We start from the raw sequence: 22,527 nt of genomic DNA, 5'->3' as shown, positions 1-22,527 counted from the left end.
TTTCAAATCTCCCTCCAAATTCCCTGGGTCCTGTCCAGAAGATGTCATCTTCTGGGGTGGGGGCACTGGTGGGGTCTGGCTCTCTTCCTCAATGGTCGGTGGGAGGGGGACAGCACTCCCGAAAGAGGGGTCTCTTTCTCACCCTCCTTCTTACAGTTAGGAAGGTCAGAAAGAGAAGGCTCAAACTTGGATGGTCCCAGAATTTTGCAAAGCTTCAGCTTGCTATGTGGTCACCCAGCATTTTTCTGCGTCAGCAGAACTTGAGCATCCGTTAGCATCAGACTAGATAGAACACTTAGCATGGTTTTAGAATAGGTCCTTTCTCAAGTGCAGAAAGACAACTGTTTTCATAGCATATGCTTTTCCTTGCCTATGTATTTCACATCTAGCATGTTTTGTTGCTGCCTTGTGATTTGTTTGATCAAGCTTAATTTGCATGTTTGGCTTACAAAAATAGACTTAATTTGTAAGTCTGATTGCTGATGCATATGTTTCTGAGGAGAATCTATCACAGGAGGGAAACTGGGTTAATCATAAGGAATACTCATTTTCCTTAGCATTTATTTTGACCCCTTAGCTCTCTTGTGTCTCTTCTGAAGAATGTCTCGCAAGGTATCTCTAGAGCATTGTGTGCTCAGTAAAGATCATGTGTTTTAGATGCTTCATCAGATCCTTGGCCACATGGGTTAAGCTCTATATAGAAAAATAGGGAGCTGCCGTAAGTGACGCAGACCATTGGTCTATCTAGCCTGGTGTTGTTGACATTTTCAGGTAACAGCTCCTTGGAGTTCCAATAAGGATTCCTTCCTAGTTTTACCTGGAGATTGAAAATTAGCCCCTCTGTGTGCAAGGCATGTGCTCTACCACTGACCAGTGGACCCTGTCCAGGAGCAGACAGGGACCATAATTTGTGTTACCTGCATATAGATGATGCTTCACTCCTGCTTTTCTCTCAACAGGTAGTAACAGCAGTCTCCTTTACTATCTAAAGTATGGGATATAGTTTGCTGAGGAACCTCATTTGTGGGTTTTTTTTGTGGGGGGTGTAACTGAGCTTCTTCCACATAACAGAGGAACATTTATGAGGTATTAAGAAAGCAGGGAGGTAACTTCTTTCTCCTTTGCCCTTGTTTCATAAACAAGAAAAACTGATAATTTTGTCCCTTACTGTAACAGAGAGGATTATCTTTTTGTTAAGTCTTGGATAGATATTTTCAAGCTTGGAAGACCGACCTTTTTGGCACATTTCTCAAAAATGTGCAAACATGATACTGATATTTTACATATCTCTCAAAAAATGAGGATGTCGCAAACAACTGCTGCCTCTTTTTTGCATAAATTAACAAATGTAGTAGCTTTGAACAGACTGTTTCTTTTGGAGTAATGGATCTGTATTTTGTGCTCGTTCTGTGAGAGAGAGAGAGAGGAGTAGCAGCAGCAGCAGTAGAAAGCTGTTGCATTTTGTGCAAAATGAGGAAAACATGGCAATATAAAAATTCTTTTCCTTTCAGTGAGATAGAAAATTCTTGACAGGCAATCTTCTTGTGTCCAGATAGCCTGTTCTGACAAAAAACTAAGAACTAGTGAGATTTCTTCACATTCCTGCCAGTAACCAATCTTGTTTGGTAGTTTTCCTAGTTTGAAGGAACTTGTGTTATAAAGATGAAGAAGAGCTTAAATGCAGGTAATTCTATGTGCTAATATCTTTCAGCCTTTGGCTTGTGTGATTTCAGGTTTTTATACTCTCTTGATCAAAGTGTGACATCAAGTTCTATTGTTTCCAGAGACACAGGATATGGCACTCATTCCATGAAAGCTGTACAGATTATTGTCCTGGATGTCAGTGAAGGCCTCATTTTGTGTCCAGACCTACTGACCACCACCAAGTAAGAAAACATCCCTCTCAGAAGTGTCCACAGGAGAGAACCAGATAACCTTGCAACATCAGACTGTAAGGTGAATAGATTATTCTTGGTTCACTATTCATAAATGATCTTGATGCTGTGGACAGTGGTGCTCACACCCCTGCCAGCAGGCTGTTTCACCTTCTCACAGAGCCTACTGAATTTGTGACTGTGTGTTTCCCTGTAGACCTGGGAGAAGTAGAACTCTTTGAAGGGGATTGGACTCGATGGGCTTATAGGCCCCTTCCAATATTCTATGGTTCTATAAGATGCCCCAGAGAAACCTGGATAGGAAGAAAATAGATAGCGCAAGAAAGGTACTCAAACAAAGGCTTTAGAAGGGAAAGTGTGTGGCGACAGCCCTAGCCCCAGGAAGTGACGTCTGAAGGAAAACAGAGGGCCCTGGGTCTGGGATACTATAAGAAGCCCCATCCTGTTACAATAAACCTCATTTTGTTTTTGCGATCGCAAATACATCGTCGCAAAGCGATTTCTTCGTTAAACGGAGCAATCGCTATGCGAGGCACCACTGTACTGAAAATTCCAATTTGGAAGTCCAGATTTTGATTTTCAAAATTTTATTTGGTGCATGTGTGTCTCTACACACACACACACAAACATGCATTGGGAAGATCTATCTCATATTTCCATATACATTTTTCTAAAAGTACACATTCTTTTTTGGTGGTTCTTCAAATGTATGCACTTTTAACTTATGTTATTTTTCCATTGAGAAAGTGTTTTTCTTCAAATTTTAAAATATATATATTTGTGCATGCGTTTTAGATTTCTTTTTTTTATGGTGCATGTTTTCCTTCCAAGTACATCACAAGCCCTAGAAAGATGTGCTGATTCGAATAGTAAGGTGAGCTTCATTCCATGTCCTATCTTAAGAGGTATGAATTGGAGAATCTTATATTAAGTTGCAAACCTGATGAACTTCTGCAGTAAACTGCAGTGGGATGGGAAATGACATTTCTTGAGTATTCAGAGAGAGTAAGTGTAATATGGCAGCTGGAATCCTGTATCAAGATTTGGAGGAGCTCTATTCAGTACTCATGGAGACGTAGATACTTAGCAGGTGTCCTTTTGCAAGCCTCTACCTTGACCTACTTATAAGGGAATTTTGAGGACAAAACAGAAGGGGGAAAAAAATCATTTTGCACTACTTTTGAGGAAGTGGAGCTGCTGCTGCAGCACAGGCAGCCACTTGACTGCTGAGCGACAGACACATCCACACAGGCAGCAAGCCTGGCTCCTTGCAGGTAAGCCGGGCCTGCTGCGTCTCAGGATGGTAGTGGTGGTGAAGGTGGCAGCTTCAAGACAAGGTAGGGAAGTGATGAGGGCAACGGGAGAGGAAGGGGTGGGCAGGCATGAACCCCAAAAATGAACAACAAACCAGTTTTTTGGGGGGGAGGGTGTGATGATATTTCATGGTTCATAGATAGCCACAAACCATGAACCATCACAAACCATTGGTTTTCCAGTTCATGCCATCTCTAATAGGAATTAAAAGGGATTGTGTTAGGCTGAGATTTCATCCACAGTGCGTATGGCTTTATACTCAGTTTGTAGGACTTTTCTTGAAGCTCTTCTTGATACCCCTTTAAAAGCCTCAGCTCCCAAGTGTGTATTCTGATGATCACTTCATATAGTTTAGGAAAAAAAAAGGCTCCATATAAAAATGGCTTGGGGACATTTTGGAAATCTATTAATTTCATCATTCTATGAGTACAAATGTGTCTTTAAATACATGGGTGACATATAGGCTGCATTTTAGCTGCTTGTTCACTTCTTTCAGCAGAGTGAATAGATCTTTGCAAGCAGGAGGATTCCAGAGTCAATAAGATGCGGTATATACTCATGTGTAGTCGAAACAGTACTCCCCTCTTTTATCTGGATGATGGTATTTGAGACAGTTAGCTCTTCCTTTTTCAGCATAGTCCCAATGAAATCTCCACCCAAAAGCTGCTATTAAGTCCTTATTAACAACTGGAGTGAGATGGATTTTCATTGAGATTGTGTCAGGAGAGAAAAGGATTCAATCACCCCTGGATAGCTTAGTGGTTTAGCGCTCTGGCTGTGAAGCCAGAGTTTGGGAGTTCAATTCCGCAGTGTGCCTCCTTGACAGGGGCTGGACTTGATGATTCATAGGGTCCCTTCTAGCTCTGTAGTTCTAAGGTTATTATTTGTACATTATTTTTTTTTTTAAATTAAATTTTTATTATTGTATAAGTTACAATCCTCTGATCATGTAACAAAAGTAAAAAAGTAGCAATTACCTATAAATACAGTTACACTTCCAATAATTTTTTATCTATAGTATAATAATAATATTTAAATATTTATATATGTTTTACTTCTAACCCTACAGTTATTCAAACTAACCAGCATTTCAGCCAATTTTCCATTTCATCTCCTGCACCAGAGGCCAACAAGGGATACCATACAGTGGTGCCTCGACTTACGACCGTCCCTACTTACGACCATTTCGAGTTACGACCAGCTCTGGTGGCAAAATTTTGCTTCTACTTGTGACTGGACCTTCCACTTACGAACAGAAAAAGGCAGGGAAAAAAGGTGGGAAATTCAAATTTCTAACTGTAGGTGGTGACGAGGCTGCTTCTTTGTAGCTCTTTTGCCCCAGCAGTTAGAGAGTGTGTCGGAGGTGTGTGTTGGAGGAGGCTTGTGACTGCCTCCTTCTGCTTCTGAGAGAGAGAGTGTGTGTTTGCAGGGAGGCTTCAGGCTGCCTGGTAAGGTAAGGTGCTGTTTTCTGCTTTTTAAAAACTCTTATGGGTGTTTTTGCACTGTGGTTTTGAGCTGGGGGGTTATGTTTCTGTGCTGTGATGGGTCTTGGGGGGGTTTGTTTGTTTTTTGGTTTCCCCACTCCATTTCCAATGGGTCTTGGGGTTTTTTGTTTCTTTTTGGAGTGTTTTCCCCATTTCCGATGAGTCTTGGGGCATTTGGTTGCTTTTTGGGGGGTTTTCCTCCCATTGCTGATGGGTCTTGGGGTTTTTTGTTGCTTTTTGGTTTTTTTCCCCACTTAAGATGGGTCTTGGGGGTTGTTTGTTTTTTGGCTTTCCCCCATTTCTGATGGGTCTCGGGGATTTGTTTGTTTTTGGCTTCCCCCCATTTCTGATGGGTCTTGGTTTTTTTTTGCTTCCCCCCATTTCCAATGGGTTTTGGGGGGTTTGGTTGCTTTTGGGGTTTTACCCACATTTCCAATAGGTCCTGCATGTTTCCCTTGCTTTTTCCTTTGTTTTCTTTGCATTTTTGACCTGCCCCCTTTATTCTCTATGCATTTCAGATCTGTTCCATTTGTTTTCTGTGCATTTCCAATGGGTCTTGCACATTTGATTGCTTTTCTCCCCCCCCCCCTTTCAGCCGGAAGGGATTAATTTTTTTTCCTTTGGCTGGAACGGATAAATTGCATTTCAGTGCATTCCTATGGGAAATGGTGCTTCGACTTATGACCATTTCGAGTTACGTCCATCTTCTGGAATGGATTATGGTCGTAAATCGAGGCACCACTGTACTTCAATAAATTTATCTTGTTTTATTTAATCTCTATAGAGTTTAATGTGGTAGGTCAGTTTTTCCATCAAAGCCAGTCTCCATATGTCAGGATCACTTCTCCTGAAACAGATAATCATCTCAGGTGAGGTGTCACTTTGGACACAAAACCACCACTTTTATTACCTGAGGTAGGTCCTTTAGGCTTCAGAAGTGCCTAATTCGTGCTCCATGGACAAGCTTGACCTTAAAAGAAACACTTGCTTACTTTCAAAGCAATAAACCATTGACTATGTGCTTCCTTAGACAGCACAACAGACTGGCCAGGTAGGACCTCTCTATATTACAGTAGCAACTAGTGACCTTCTCAAATCCCCACTGGATTTAGGAGTAAGTTCTGCTGTTCAATAGACCAGTCCTTCAGTTAAGAATAATTATTTTATTAAGAAAATTAAGTAGTTTCATTAGAATATAGTTGTAATGTTAAAAGCTATAAAGCATTAAGCATATCCAGCAGTTACCATGATTAAATAAGTTCACTATTCTTAGGTAAAATAATAAACAGCAAAGACTATGCTAAGTAATCATCTTTGCTCTCTCTACATATTAGCATCTAGGGAAGCTGGGCTATTTCTCCCCCCCTCTTCTCCTTTTCAAAATACAAACCTCTCTCTCTTCACATTCCACAACATCTACCATCTTTGTATGACTACAAGTCCCAATTTCCATCTATTTTCTCACACCACATTCTATTTTGAAATCTTTACAAGGACAAGTCCTGAGAGTCCTTCCAGTGATGGGCAATGTCATTATGGGCTCCTCCTAATATAATCACAATTAGTTCTTTATTCACAATGTTTTCATTCCCTCCTGCAAATAATGAAAAAAGTAGCAAAGTTTCATTTGAAATTATTTTTTCTTTTGTTATACTTTCCAACCACTTAATTACTTCAGACCAGAAAATTTCCACTCTTGTGCATGTTAATCACATATGTTCCAGAGTTCCGTTATTCCTACACTTCCTCCAACACATGTCTGATAGTCTTTTATTGATATTTATTTTTACAGGGTATAAGTACCATCTGTGCACTACTTTTAACATTGTTTCTTTAGCTTGAGATGATACTGATTTGTAAGGTTGAGAGGTCCACATTCTTTTCCATGTGTTCTCTAATATTTCAGTTTTTAAATTTGTCTCCCAAACTATCTTGGATCCCATATTGTCTCCAAGTTGTTTATCTATAATACTTTTATAAATTACAGTGGTGCCTCGCACAACGAGCGCCCCGTAGAGCGATGAATTCGCTCTATGAGGACGCTCTTGCGATCGCTAATGCGATCGCACAGCGATGGCCCCAATAGGCGAAAATCGCAGAATGAAGGTCGGTAAGCTGCGCGCAGCATCTTCGCGCCCTCCCCTTGCTTATCAAGGGCGCGAAAACGCTGCGCCTGGCCATTTCGGCTGTTCCGGCGACCATTTTGGACCCGCCGATCAGCTGATCGGCGGGTCCAAAATGGCCGCCGCGTACCCCAAAACGGCCATGTGCATCGTTTTCGCACCCTTGGTAAGCAAGGGGAGAGCGCGAAAACGCTGCCGGAACAGCCGAAATGGCTGCGCGCAGCGTTTTCGCGCTCTCCCCTCGCTTACTAAGGGCGCGAAAACGCTGCGCCTGGCCCTTTCGGCTGTTCCTGCGGCCATTTTGAAGCCGCAGAACAGCTGATCGCAGCCATTTTCGTGCCCTCGTTCAGCGAGGGGAGGGCGCGAAAATGGCTGCCGGACCCCAGAAGCATCGCTGAACGGTGAGTTTTCAGCCGATTTGGAACGCATTAAACAATGTTTAATGCATTCCAATGGGCTTTTCTGCCCCGCTCAGCGATGTTTCACACAGCGAGGGTTAATCCGGGACGGATTAACCTCGCTGTGCAAGGCACCACTGTACTGAAATTAACCCTGTTTTCCTTTTATTCCCTATCTCTATACAATATTTCTCTATTTCTGTTAATGCTCCATTTGAACCCAGTGTTTTATGTAGGTGAGTTGCCAAATTTCTAATTTGGGCAATCTGATACCAATTAATTACTATTTGCCTAGTTTTTTTCTAATAGGTTTTCCTTGTATAAAAAAGTCTCTTATTCTATACATTCCTCTCTCTTTCCATTGCTTAAATTGTGTATATTTATCTTGAAATTTAAATTTAGGATGTTCTAATATAGGACATAATGGAGATATAGGGGGAGCAAAGATGATCGTATATTTCCTCCATATTATTTGCACATTATTGTCAAACAAATTGTTCCCATGGTTACTGATAGCTATTGTTTAAAAACTATAGATATGCACCCGCATTTGGAATTCACAGAATAATGCCATATTTGGATCATTCTGAATATACCCAAACCCAAATTTGATAGTTCTGAATACCTTTAACAATAATTCATAATATTTGAAAACCCATTTACTTCTATAGACTAGAAGGCTAGGTTTCCGCTTGCTAGAGGCAGATGTGAAAGTGAAACTTATTTCTAAAGCATCCTGGAGTGATTTATTCAGAAATGAAATTTAAAGACACTTTGCAACCAAGTATAGTGCAGACAGATAACTCAGTGTCTCCTTATTGGAGTTACCATGGCTTTCCTAAGGAAAGAGGGCTGGGGTACGAGAAAGTCTGTAAATGATATCTGTTTCAACCAATGAAATCCAGACCTAGGTACAGACACTAGAAGGTATTTTTTAACATTGGTTCTTTCCAATTGAAATGTGGACATAGCTGCTTATAAATCCCCTGAGCATTTGCTGTTAGGATATTCTCTGGTACAAGCCTGCAGTGCAGCAGTTTTCTCTGTTACATCTCTATTAAAATAACTGCTAAATCAAGTCATTTGACAGAACTTTATCTTGACCTGCCTTATGGCACAGGTAATAGACAGATTTCAAACATGCAACATAGTTTGCACTTTGCTCCACTTCTGCACTTTATCTGAATATCTGATTGTGGAGGAAGAAATGGAGGAGAGGTATTTGTAATGCAAATGAGTATTTTGGGTGATGCATATCTTACATCAGCATTAGAATCTCAGTGGAAACAAGGGCTGCATTCATAGTCATATCTGAAATTTTCCTGAGATGCTCAGCCCTATTCACCATTGTGAGTAGATGTCTGATGAATTTAAGGAATCTTACCCCTTTACTAAATTTAACTCAATCACTGTCATTGCTCAGCATACAGACCTAGGCTGTGGTGCAGCATTTATTTGAGGGATGTGAAGAACACATTTGTTGTTTGCCTTCATGTAGGCTGTCTCAACAGGATGAGACACCTCAAAGAGAAATTTCCAAACACTGTGAGATACCTCACCTCCTGAGAAAGAATGAGGCAAGGAAAACTTCTTTTCTTCCTTGTGATTTTTGTAGGTTATGGGCCACATCACTGCAGCAGTCTTTGTACATTTTTGTGTCTTTTCTTTTTATAGAAAGCACACACACAGAGCTAGCACAGAATGATTGTGAGGTGGTTTAAAAAGAGAGAGAAAAAAACCTATTACGTTCAATTCTGAAAAATCCACAAAAAATAATTGGCTATTGTACTTTTGCACAATCTGCATTATTTCCAGAAGAAGAAAAAATGGTCTTAGACCTGCCCAATCCCTTCTCAAGACTCATAAAAGAAATCTCACTCTTTTATGAGGAAAAAAAATATATAGTGGTTTCTCATTCCAGTGCATGAGAACAGTACCAGTAGTGATTTACATCCATAAATCCTTTTCCACTGATTTTGAACCAAAATATGGCTGGTGAAATTGGAACAGTCTTTTAATTCATCTAACAAGCAAAATGGAAAAGATCTTATGCCCCAGATTTAAATGCTTCTCAGCAGGTGGGCATCCCCAAGGCCTGGCTATTTATGGGCAAGGTTTTTCTTCTTTTGAGTTGATGATGTGAAGATTTTTTTTATTATTCTATGCAATATGCATAACTGTACAGAGAAACAGTATTGGTAAAGACATTTCACTTAATCAAAACAACACAATTCGAAGAGCACTTTTAGCAGAAGAGGGCCCTTAAAATATAGACCAGGTCTGTTGTGTTAGTAACAACAGACACAGCCTCCTAAAATGTGATCTTTGAAGGACATCTGTCATATACTTTATCTTATACAGTGGTACCTCGCTTAACGGGCGCCCCGTTTAATGATGAATCCGCATAGCGATGAAGATTTTGCGATTGCTTTTGCGATCGCAGAGGGACGTGGTGGCGCTGTGGGCTAAACCGCAGAAGCCTGTGCTGCAGGGTCAGAAGACCAAGCAGTCGTAAGATCGAATCCACGGGACGGAGTGAGCACCCGTTGCTTGTCCCAGCTCCCGCCAACCTAGCGGTTCGAAAGCATGCAAATGCGAGTAGATAAATAGGTACCATCTCGGTGGGAAGGTAAACAGCGTTCCGTGTCTAAATCACACTGGCCATGTGACCACGGAAAGATTGTCTTCGGACAAACGCTGGCTCTATGGCTTGAAGAGCGGGATGAGCGCCGCCCCCTAGGGTCGGACACGACTGGACAAAAAAATTGTCAAGGGGAACCTTTACCTTTACCTTTACCTTTGCGATCGCATTGCGATGTTCCCTATAGGGAAAAATCGCTTTGTGATGATGGCTTCCCCCCATCATCGCAAATGCCCCATTTTTGCACAGCTTGCGATGAGGGGGGGGGAAAGTGATCGTCCCAGAAAAGAGCCAGGAGCCATCTTCCCCGCTCCAGCCCCTCCCCCTCCCTGCCTTACAGCTGATCGGTGGTGCTCTTAGAAGCTTCCCCAGCAGGTAAATAGGCAGTGGAAATGCACTGGGGAAGCCTCTGAAAGTGGTGTGAGGGGGGCTCTGGGGTGGTGGGCCTGCCCCTACCACCACCCCCACCTCAGCAAAGCACCGCTTTCAGAAGCCTCCTGGGGCCTTTTCAGCAGTGGAAATGCACCTCTGAAAGCCCTGCTTTGCTGTGGGGGGGCGTGAGGGGGTGTGCAGGGGTGGCAGGCCTGTCCCTGCCACCACCCCCACCCCCACCCACCCCACCCCGGCAAAGCGCCACTTTCAGAGGCTTCCCCAGTGCATTTCCACTGCCTATTTACCTGCTGGGGAAGCTTCTAAGAGCACTGCCGATCAGCTGTAAGGCGGGGAGGGGGAGGGGCTGGAGCAGGGAAGATGGCAAAATGGCCACCCGCTGTGTTTTGGCCCGGATTCCTCGCTTACCGGGCAGCGAAAATGGCGGCCGCATGGAGGATTTTCGCATAAAGGTGAGCTTTTCCCCCCACAAAGCGATGTTTCTGGATAGCGACGTTAATTCTGGAACGGATTAATGTCACTATGCGGGGCACCACTGTATTAGTCTCCTTTTTAGTATACAAAGAAGAAAGGGGGAAACAGTGCAATTCTCCCCAGAAGATGCAAGTAATAAAATCTCAGGTAGAATTTCCTATTTATATTCCCCCCTTCTTATTTATTAATTTATTAATTTATTAATTTATTAATTTACTTACTTACTTACTTACTTACTTACTTACTTACTTACTTACTTACTTACTTACTTACTTACTTACTTACTTACTTATATGCTGTCATTCTCCATGTAGGGGACTCCCCAGTTATTCCAACCAGGTTGTTATTGTTGTGGTTACATGCTGTCAAGTTGCTTCCTGTATGGAGGCCTTCTGTATGAATCAATGGCCTCCCAAAGAACGTATCATCAATAGCCCTGCTCAGATCTTGCAAACCTATGAGGGTTGGTAGGGAAAAACGCCCCCCCCCCTCAGGAACTGTTAGGACACCAGAGTCATAATGTGCCTTCCAGCACCACCATTGTAACCCCAAATAGTAGTAATATACTTTTAAAATCAACTTTCAGTCTTCCCCCTCCATCTCTCCCACTCTGCAATTTCTGTCAAAAGCTTTATAGAAAGTTTTTGATTTTGTGTGAGATGATGTAAAGCATTTGATGACAAAATACCCAAGCACATTTATAAAACACCCTGTTGAAGTCCCTCCAATTTTACCAATTACATGTTTAATTAATAGATCCCCCACTCGTTTCTCTCTCTCTCTCTCTCTCTCTCTCTCTCTCCTTTATAACAAATGTTGTGTTTTATTGCCAGCATGATCTCACTGCTTTACGGTATCGATAAATGAAGGCACACCTGCACTATAAAATGCACTTTATATGAAGCAGGCCATTCATGTTTTTATAGCCCATTTTTCACCCATTGTTCTTGGGTCATGTCATAGGTGTGTTGTAATGTGTTGTGGAGGTGGGCGGCTTGAAGTGCAGCTTAACAAGATTGCCTAATTTCACCAACTTTAGAGCCAAAATCTGGCCTGAAAAATGCAGAACTAATATCCCAATAGGCATACTAAGATGATGTCACTTCCTTAGAATTGTCCAAGACAAACATCTCTTTCCAGATCGCTTGCAGTTTTGACATGAATTCTACCTCTTTTTTTTTTAAAAAAAAATCCCTTTACTTACCATTCATGATCCTCCCCCCTCCCCCTTTCACATAAACACACTTCTTTCTAGCAAATTTAATACTAACCTGGTGAATGCTTGAACTTTCCTGGCTCTTTATAAAGATTGCAGGTTTTATTATGTTGGTTCATACATTATAACAAGGCTCATTCCAAATGTAATGCTGTTTTTGGAGACTGCAGGCCTCCCCCTTTTCTGAAGAAAAAGCTTTTGCATCCTGCCATGCATGCACACACACATAAGTTGCATACAGGCTCCTAATACTTCATTTAGAAAAGGAAGGAAAATATTGGATTCCATAGAAGGCTTTTTTGAACTGAAAAGGAAGACAACATGATTTTGCTTTTTTGTTTATTAATTTCACATTACTCAGGGGCTCATAAAGATAGGGACTACTAGAGCTGCTAAGAGCCAACTGGAGTACAGGAAGTCACTTTGCCACATAGCATTGCCAGAACATTTTAACCCTGATTTGCATCATGTTTTCCCATGAAAGATGGAGATCCTAATTCAACATCATGCTTCTTCAGGCAGAGAAGAACACATTAAAAATGTCAGTTGGAGGAATTGGATTTTTGCAAATACTTATATGAAACTAATGACCTGATCTACGCCTCTGGGGTTTATATGCGGATTGCACTTAGAATTCCCTTGGATTTCGTCCTTCTCTGAATATTGCACAGCAGTTCTTGGCAGTTCAGGTGCATCAAAATTCACTCTTAAATATGTAATTTTTTTTGCGGGAAACAGGAAAATTTAAATAACATTTTGAGATCAAAGAGATTTAAATACATATTAAAATGGACATTTAAATATGCAGTTTCAAATGTTTAAAAAATTGCAGATTACTCTGAACTTCCAGGAACTCCAGGGAGGAGCCATGCTAGCAACATGCCTGTTGTGCTTAAAGATTGGGAAGGATTTTGGTTCTGTTCTATTTTTATCAGAATTTCTCAAAAATTTACAAATTTCCTCATATTTGGAAGGAAAATCTTAATTTAAAAAAATAATTTGGGTTCACAGTTTTACCCATGTAGGCACAAGACTCTGAATACTTAACTCTTAAAAGTGTGGATTTTAATCTTTATGTGTTCAACCCAGTTGATGCTGAATTAGAGCTGCCATACCTTTTTTTTCTGAGAGGCTCCTAGTCTTAACCATCTATACGGTACAGTAAACCTCTCCACAGTCCCTTCCATGTTACAAATAATTGAACCCATTTAATACGATTTGTGCAAATGATCTGTTTTAAAAATATTATTTTTAAAATGAAAAGTAAAGTACTCAAACAGAAACCCCTGAAGAATTGGCTGTTTGTAAAAATAAAACAACTCCCAGATGCAGCTAACCCTTGAAAATCAACTGAACAAAACTACAAGCATTGCCATTCCGCACAATTTTTATTAGAACATTATTTGCATTAAAGCAAATTATTCACCTTACAAATCACAACCAATTTGCTTCAAGTGCATTTCTAGCCTGTTTCAATTTGTACCAGAATATTTCAAAGTCTGTTGATAAATTAATATATTTTTGAAAATTGGGGGGGGAGGGGGGAGACCCAAGAAGGAGGAAAACAAAGGGTTCTGACCAGAGATGAGAGGGTGAAAATTCCATTGCATCAACTACTGCTCAACCTCCAGTGTGCAGGAAAAGCTCGTACCAGTTTGTTTACTTCCTTGCCATCTTCCTCCCTCCCTCTCCCTACTAGTAGAGCATTAGACCATTAGTAGCTGTGCAGCTTACTTCTTGCCTAGCTCCCGCCCTTCTATGCATCTATTCTTTAACTGCACACTTTTGACCAGTTGACCATCAACCCCTGTATCCTCTAAAATTAACACTGCTCCTCTAGATTTTAATCCACAAATGCCAGAGCAAAATTTTGCCTTTCTGAAAGCTCCAGTTCAATTTGACCATCATTTTTGACTTCCTCACTTCAGCTAAGTTTCGAAATGGATAAATACCCTGCAATGCTTCGGTTTCCAAATAAATTCCAAATTAGAAGAACACTCCTACATTAAGTGTTATATTCTGCTTAATTTGCAGGGAGTGGGGGTGGGAATCATTCTTCCTCTTCTTGCTCTCTCCACATATTGAGAGTGTCATAAAATACCTTGCTTTCCCTATGTGTGAGGATGAGGCAAGTGTGGATTTACATCCCTTGCTTTTGATGTTGATTTGTTGCTGAAGTGAGTTTGCATTTGGTGGGTGCCATTATTTCTTGTTGTTAATGTGTTTTTACTTGGTATGTTATAATTCAATGTCTTTTTATTTGATTAACGGGCTAATTCTGACCTTGTTATTTTATGTATAGTTTATTGTCAGTTGCCTTGAGCACTGTTTTTCGTGGAAAGGTGGGATACCAAATTAATAAACAAATAAGTGCAGTATCTGAACGAACCTGTGGGTAAAACAAAAGTGATAAAGACTGGGAAAAAATTGATGAGGTAGACCTTCTCACTCATGTATTTTTAGATATCACTTGCTGTCATAGTTTCCTTAGATGTATCACCCAGAATAGGAGAGTTTTATTTCTCACACCTTTATCTATGAATGGTATGGAGGACTGTACAGACAAAAATACATAGATTTCTGAATACCTGAATCCACCTTAATGATGAAGGATTAAGCATTGGGTGTTTTTTCAGTAAGATGACCTATTGAAATGAAAGATACATATATATGCAAATGAATTTAAGTGAAGGATAAAGAATTATTTGAAAATAGCAGATACTCTTTCGCTAACCACCACACATTTGACCACAGGAATTAAGACAGGGAGAATACAATTATCTCTTTACTTGCTGGTAACATTCTGTGACACATTGGAATGTAACCACTTACTAAGTGGTTTTGTGTGTGTGTGTGTGTGTGTGTGTGTGTGTGTGTGTGTGTGTGTGCGCGCGCGCGCGCGCGCGCGTGCGCGCGCAGTCTAACCACATGGTGGCCCACTATCTCACATTTGTGGATATTTCTTCAGAATTGCTTACAATGAATAGCTAAATATATTTTATATGGGATGGGGTAATCTTAAATGGCCCGGTCATATGAGTCACATAAATCACATAAATACTGACCCACAGCTTGGTAGTAACAAGTTGCAAAGAAGCAAGTTATTTTCAATTAATTCCCTTTTTCCAATAATGAAGATAGGGTTAAATCACATTACAACTGTAACATAATAGCTAATGTCATTCCTGTCATGGTGTAACTGTAAATGGTAGTTATTTTATTTATTTATTTATTTATTTATTTATTTATTTATTTATTTATTTATTTATTTATTTATTTATTTATTTATTTATTTATTTATTTATACCCTGCCCATCTAGTCAATCGACTACTCTGGGTGGCTTCCAACATATATAATAACAATTTAAAATATAACAAGATTGTAAACATCAATAAACAAGTTGTTCAAGATGGAAGAATAAGGAAAAAAGAGGAAGAAAAAAATCAAGTTTTCAGTTGGTTTTTAAAGATGCCCAACAAAGGGGCCGCAGAAATCTGTGGAGGAAGTTTATTCCAGGGGCAAGGTGCTAACGCCAAGAAGGCCCAGTTTCTTGTTTTTTTCCTTCCGGGCCTCCCTCGGCGTTGGGCTCCTCAACCACACCTCCTGACTCGATCGGGTGATACGGGTAGATTTTGGTGGGAATAGGCATTCTGCCAAGTATCGAGGCCCTAAACCGTTTAGGGCTTTATACGTAAGCATTAAAACTTTGAAGTTAACACGGAATCAGATGGGCAGCCTGTGCAAAGCAGCCAGAGTGGGAGAGATATGATGATATTTTCTCACTCCACTAAGGAGTCTGGCCACCGCACTCTGCACTGTTTGGAGTTTCTGCATCAGCCTCAAAGGTAGCCCCACGTAGAGTGCATTACAGGGGTCTAATCTCTAGATTACAAGCACATATACCAAGGTGGTGAGCGCCCCAACATCAAGATAGGCATGCAGCTGGGCTATCTGCTGAAGATGAAAAAAGGTGGTACGGACCACCTATGCCACCTGAGTTTCCATGGTGAATGCCAGCTCTGAATGGATCTCCAAGCTGCAAACCTCACTCTTTGAGGTACGAGTCACCCCCCAAAAAACTTAGAGGGAGTTTCCCAGACCGCTGATGATGGGGCCACCCACCGTCAGGACCTCCGTCTTGTCTGGGTTCAGCCTTAGCCCATTTTCCTGCATCCATTGCAGCACAGACTCCAAGCAGCTCTGAAGGGACACAACGGCATCCACTGCAGTTGGAGAAAAGGAGATGTAGAGCTGAGTGTCATCAGCATTCTAATGGCACGATGCCCCACATCCCCTGATGACCCCACCCAGCAGCTTCATGTAGATATTAAACAGCATTGGGGAGATGTTCAAACCCTACAAAACCCCACAATTGAAGCTCCATGGGGTCAATACTCTGTCCCCAAGCTGTACTCTCTGAGGATGGTCCCTGAGGAAGGATCGGAGCCAGGCAAACGCCTGGCCACCAATTCCCAACTCAGAGAGCCTCCTCAGGAGGATACCGTGGCTGATGGTATCAAAGGCCGCCGAGATATCGAGGAGGACCAACAGAGATGTTTTACCCCTGTCAGCCTCCCTCAATAGGTCATCACACAGGGCAACCAATGCCATTTCTGTACCATGGCATGGCCTGAAACCCAACTGGAATGGATCCAGGGCATCTGTTTCATCCAAATGATCGGCCACCACCCTCTCCACCACTTTGCTGATGAAAGAAACATTGGTGATGGGCCTATAATTGCCAATTTCATCTGCCGCCAAACTAGGTTTCTTCCTTATGGGCCTAATGAGTGTCTCCTTGAGAGACCCATTAATTATTTCTGTGGCCCATTCTGTTGTTATAGGCCTGGCTGCTTTGATTAGCCAGGCCGGGCAAGGGTCAAGGGATGAGGTGGTGGCCTGACAGCAATCAAGCGCTGTGTCCACAATATTTGGTATCACAGGCTAAATGAAATCAAGAGTCACCGGGCAAGGTGGAGCGCTGGACATCTCTGCTCAACTCACTGTATCTAAAAAAGGAGATAGCTCCTGGCAGATGGCCTCTACTTTAGATGTTTAAAATGTTGCAAATTAGTCCGGTGAAATACTAAGGGGAGGCCCCTCCCTTAGACGAATTCTGGATAGGTTGCGCACTGTACGGAATAGCTCCATCTGCTGATTTGAAGCTTTGCTTATCCAGTTAGTAAGATGTACTCGGCTAGCAGCCATTACCTTGGCTAGGTAAAGGTTAGTCGCGACCCTGACAGCTATCCAATTATAATCCGTTGGGTTCTTTCTCCACTTGCGCTCTAGCCTTCTCCTAAATTGCTTCATCGTTCATAGGTCCCGGTTAAACCAGGGCACAGGCCGAGCTCTGCGTTGGAGAGGGAGTTTAGGAGCAATCATGTCTACGGCCCTGATGGTGGCGGTAAACCAACGATCAACCAGAGCCTCGACAGGCACACCAGCCAGGTCAGCTGAAACACCTCTCATGGCATTCTGGAATCCTACAGGATCCTGTAGCCTTTGAGGGGGGACCATAGAAATAGGCCCCTGCTCCCTGTGAGGGGAGAGAGCCACTGAGAGGTTACATTTTATTAGGCGGTGATCTGACCATGACAAGGGGACGGACATAAGGTCAGTCACCATCAGACCACACTCACTCCAATTGGTGGAAAAAAAACAGGTCTAACATATGACCACCCACATGGGTGGGGCTGTTGACATGTTGGGACATGTTCAAGGAAGCCATGGTTTCCAAGAACTCAAGAAGTCTCTGCCTCCACATGAATGTTGAAATCACCCCAAACTGATAGCTTTGGGGACCTCAACAGTCCGCCAGCTCTGGTAAGGAAATGGCTGGGTCGCGGGAAGCGCGGTAACCCAGCAAGATCCCAATATCATCCCTGGCCCCTATCAACACATGGAGGCAGTCCAGATCTGGCTTTACCACCGAGGAGCGTCTAGTAACCTCCAAGGTGTTTTTAAATACGATGGCTACTCCCCCCCACCCCTCCAGTCTACCCTGGTGCTGGACAGCATAGCCAGGTGGACAGGCAAGTGTTAGGGGAGGACCCCTTCTCCACCTATCCACATTTTGGTTATGCATGCCAGGTCTGCATCCTCCTCCAGAATAAGATCGTAAATAACCTGGAATTTATTGCATACAGACCAGGCATTCAACAGCACCAGTTTTAGAGTGGAGGGTTGGCTGATCTGGCTACCTTGATACTAATGGTTGATCACAGTCCTAGAACAGTGAACAGCCTTCAAACATCTGTTCATCATTCTTCTAACACAAGTAGGGGCTGTGCCAACGCCATATCTCCCTCTACCCGTAATCACAGAGATGTTCAATAGCCCCTTGCTGGGAGGGCAGGTCTTCCATTCCATATCAAAAGAAAAGAAAAGAAAAAACAGAAAACCCTAAATTAATTCAAACAAATTAAATAATAATAACGAAATTATTAACATAAGAAAAGATCAAAAGACAAGAGAAAAGATGAAAAAAGAGAAAACACAATAAAGTAAATACATAAACCAGATGCAGTGTAATAAATCTAACAAAAAATATCAAACTAAATAGTTAACAATAACCAAATTAAACAATTAAAATAATGAAATAAACAAGATAAAGTAAATACAGCAAAACAAAATAACATAGAATGAAATAAAAATTAAAATAAGACAAAATAAACAATACAAATAGACAGTATATAAAAGGAACCAAATGAATCTTTAAATTACCTCCCAACCAATACCCTTAAAGCATATAAATAAAATAAACTCAAAATTTCCTCCCTCCACTCACAGTCCTATTCCACATTAAAAAAATTGTAAATCTAGTAATTACTGATTTTTTTTTTGGCTTTTGAATTATAACTACAACTAAATGTTTGAAAAAATACCAGAATCTTATGACCTCTTTTAGACTAACAAGTGTCATTTAACATGCACTTTCATGAGGAGAGCCTACTTCTTTAGGTGCTCCAAGCAACTCCCCCCCCCAAATTAACCTCCCCAGTTTTGTGCTGAATTCAGAATTGATAAGGCAAGAGGAACAGTGGAAGAAAGGGACTTCCTGTGTGCAAGAGGGGAGGTGGAATCAACTGAACAGGGGCTACAAAAAATGGAACCATCCTTTAGCTCAGTGGTCTCTAACCTTGGGCCTCCAGATGTTCTTGGACTTCAACTCCCAGAAATCCTGACCAGCCAAGGTGGTGGTGAAGGCTTCTGGGAGTGGTAGTCCAAGAACATCTGGAGGCCCAGGGTTGGGGACCACTGCTTTAGCTCACAGTTAATTGAAGATAACACCTCTCCATAAATGTGTTAACATTTGGCAACTCAATACTATTTATACTCCTGCTGATGGCTGGTGACATATTGAGTTGGTGAAGGTACAAGCGTAAAGACTATTCTCTTCTCCACAATAGTACAGTACTAGTTACAGACAGAGAATTGTCAAAATTTCAGAGTGCTTTGGTCTTCTGAGAAATGACAACCTTTTCCTACCCTACCAAGAACAGGAGGCTTGGCATAGCATGAGGAAATTTTGTTGTAGCATCTCTCATTTAGAAACTAGGCATACAATGTGGATTGAGCAGATACATTTTAGGGCAAACATATACAGCCATTGGTAATAAAGAAAAAAGGAAAGAAGAATTAGCAAATAAAATGAAGCTTTTTAAATAATTCCCCCAGACAATAAATACTTTAAACTTGAAGTTAAAGGGCACAACTTTATTAACTGAATTACAGCTGCAGTTCCCTTGGCTAAGCATTGGGGTTGGACTTGTTTCCATCGGCAGGCCTGAATGCATTACCGATCTAGCATCCATATGCCAGATCTCTCTGGGAAATGACCTGGGGTGACAGATCCTCAGAGACTACGTGGGCATATGTCATTCTATGGCTCCCTGTCACCCAAAGGGAAGGCCAAAGCCCTGCCCCCCCCAAGCTGGGGCAGCCCTGTTCCTTGCCCCTATCCCTCAAAGGGAGGGGGTTCAGTGATAGTGGCAGGTAGGACCATGCCTGCCCTCTATTATCCCCTGGATCCATCCTCAATGCTCCCAAACTACCAGTAAAGCTGTGACATGGATATAAAATGAGCTGCAATAACAAATAACTTGTCTAACATAAACCATTACTAATGCCCACAACTCTTAACTGTACCAAGCATGGGATGGGTGGGGAGGGTGAATACAGACCCCACCTCTGGTTGCACCAGCCAATCCCTGGCAGCCAGCATGACCCTTCACCTGACATCATTCTCCCAGACTCCTTTATGGCCTGTCATGTGGCAGCCACCATTACAAATCCATGGGGGAGTGTGGGAGGCCAGGCCGCCACCACAACGTGGGACCCAGGTGAGTCTGGGTTCATCTTTGTTGAGATGATGCAGCAAATACACATAGTTTCTTTTTCTTATTACAGACAGATATAATTTAGTAATTTTTATTTGGAATTTTGGAAGCCTACCATGACATCCCAGCGCCCAGTACTTGCCCTCAAGTTTCATCCCTTAAATCTGAGGGAAAGGGAAATTGAAGATGAGTCAACTCATTGCTTAAGGAGGATGGGCAGTCTGCAGTCCCCCATTCATCCATTGAAAGCACATGTGAAGAGCTGAGCTGGTTGACGGCATCCTGCTAATGATGCACTGTATGTACTGACAGTGCCCTTCATAGAAGTGCATTTGATGGCCTGGAAAGGACTCTTGTGTTATTTGCATCTGTATCTGTATAAGGTTGTTTTGTATGACTTCCAAATGCCTAATTGGTGTACTTTTTATCGTAGGTAGAGTCTAGTTGTCACAACCCTCTCCCACACATTCTTTCAAGGCACAGAAGGGCTGTATAAATCTCAACAAAATATTCCTCAACACTGATAATCACCAAGTGCTTCCATACATCTGGGAGCAAGGTGGACAATCCTCTCTATGTTTGAAGAGGATATAATGTCAGTGTTGACAAACATGGGGCTCTTTTCTTCCATTGGTGATATGATATTAGTTGTAAAGCTTGGGCGGGACATAATAGCCACCGCAGCCTGGGTCTGCAACAGGAAAGCTGGAAGAATTTCAAAGGCAGACAAGAGCAGCCTAAATGTATTCACAATCCTTTCCACCTGAGCATCCTCACATTGATTTTTGTGGTGACGTTTCCTTTGGAGAGCCAGAACAAGGGTGGTGGGAGTTCCCTTTCAATGATTATTTTCTTCTTCCCTTGGAACAGAGCATTCTGCCATTATGGAAGAAACACTCCTGGACTGCCCTGCCCTGATCAGCAACTACTTTTCTAGGAGCCTCGTTCTAAGCATGAAAAAAAAAAGGTAGAGGGCAAATGTCTTCCCTCCTTCCTGAGTAACTGGCAGTGTCCTGCTTTACTGATAGATGCCATCTGCTGCTAACAAAGATCCTACCACATCTAGTTTGGTAATAGAAGATATCTCTTGAGGGACATCCCATTGTTCCTTCTGCACAACTGCACCATGCCCAGCATCTTTAGAGTGGAGCTTGCATTACCTATTCAGACCTCTCAACCGTAGGCCTATTTCAGTTAGGTTTTATGTGTTAAAAGCTTTAATAGTCAAACTGTTTCAAGAGGTGTTCATGTGGAATTGAAGACACCTGCATGTAGGGTGGTTTCCTGTGTTCCAAAGGAACTTCTTGTGAAACTGTTGTATCTGTTACTAAGATACAATCTCTCCTACATCTAAATGCAACTTCGTAATCTGTGTGGCCCCTTACATTTACAGTAGTGCCCCGCTAGATGATTACCGCGCAAAACGACGAATCCGCATGACAATGAGTTGTTGCAATCACTATAGCACTTTGCAAAACAGTGTTTCCTATGGGTGATTTTCGCTATATGATGTTTCGGACGTTGCTTCACAAGATTTTTTTTGGGGGGAGGGACCGATGCTTCGCAAGATGATGATTTTAACAGCTGATTGGCACTTCGCAAAATGGGTGTTTTCGGGACCGATGCTTCACAAGACAGTGATTTTAACAGCTGATTGGTGCTTCACAAAATGGCTTCCCTATGGGCGATTTTTGCAAAACGATGACAATTTGTCCCCATTGGAACGCATTAAACGGATTTCAATGCATTCCAATGGGGAATTGCATTTCGCAAGACAATGTTTTCACAAGACAGCGATTTCAATGGAACGGATTAACATCATCTTGCGGGGCACCACTGTACATGGTTCCCATCTGACTCCTCCCAAATATTTCTTCCACTCTTGTGTTACTCATCAGTGATGAGAAACAGACCTTTATTCTACTAATATTAAATCAAGTTTGACTTGTAAGTACTGTATAACATAGACCTTTTTTGTTGGGAAACAGCAGCAAGTAATTTCAGAGTGTTGAAATTAACATTGTTCTCTGGCAGTCTGAGGTAAATGTTAGTGAATATCTAATGTTAGTATTACTATGTACACAGAGAGAGGGGGGGAGGGGGGGAGAGAGTTCTTCCCTTTCCCATGACTACAAAATCACCATACTTTTTCAGTGACTTTTTAGAATAGGAAGCAAGCTTCTGATTTCCAAGAAAACACTGGATCCTGCTGACAGAATTTTAAGAGAGTAAAAAATTAGTAAGACCGA

The 22,527-nt window shown here is 41.9% G+C and overlaps 1 long non-coding RNA gene across 1 annotated transcript in view; it reads left to right on the top strand.

The window, feature by feature from the left end:
* Positions 1-3,252: 3,252 nt before the first annotated feature.
* Positions 3,253-22,527, top strand: part of LOC144588394 (uncharacterized) — a 34,098-nt gene continuing 14,823 nt past the window's right edge. Inside the window, exon 1 of the long non-coding RNA XR_013543937.1 lies at positions 3,253-4,484. This is a non-coding gene — a long non-coding RNA (uncharacterized LOC144588394). The remainder of the gene's footprint in view (positions 4,485-22,527) is intronic.

Source organism: Pogona vitticeps, chromosome 3 (genome assembly GCF_051106095.1).
Source record: "Pogona vitticeps strain Pit_001003342236 chromosome 3, PviZW2.1, whole genome shotgun sequence".
NCBI classification, from domain to species: Eukaryota; Metazoa; Chordata; class Lepidosauria; order Squamata; family Agamidae; genus Pogona; species Pogona vitticeps.
The sequence above is the reverse complement of the archived record's forward strand: the minus strand, read 5'-3'. Positions and strand labels throughout refer to the sequence as shown.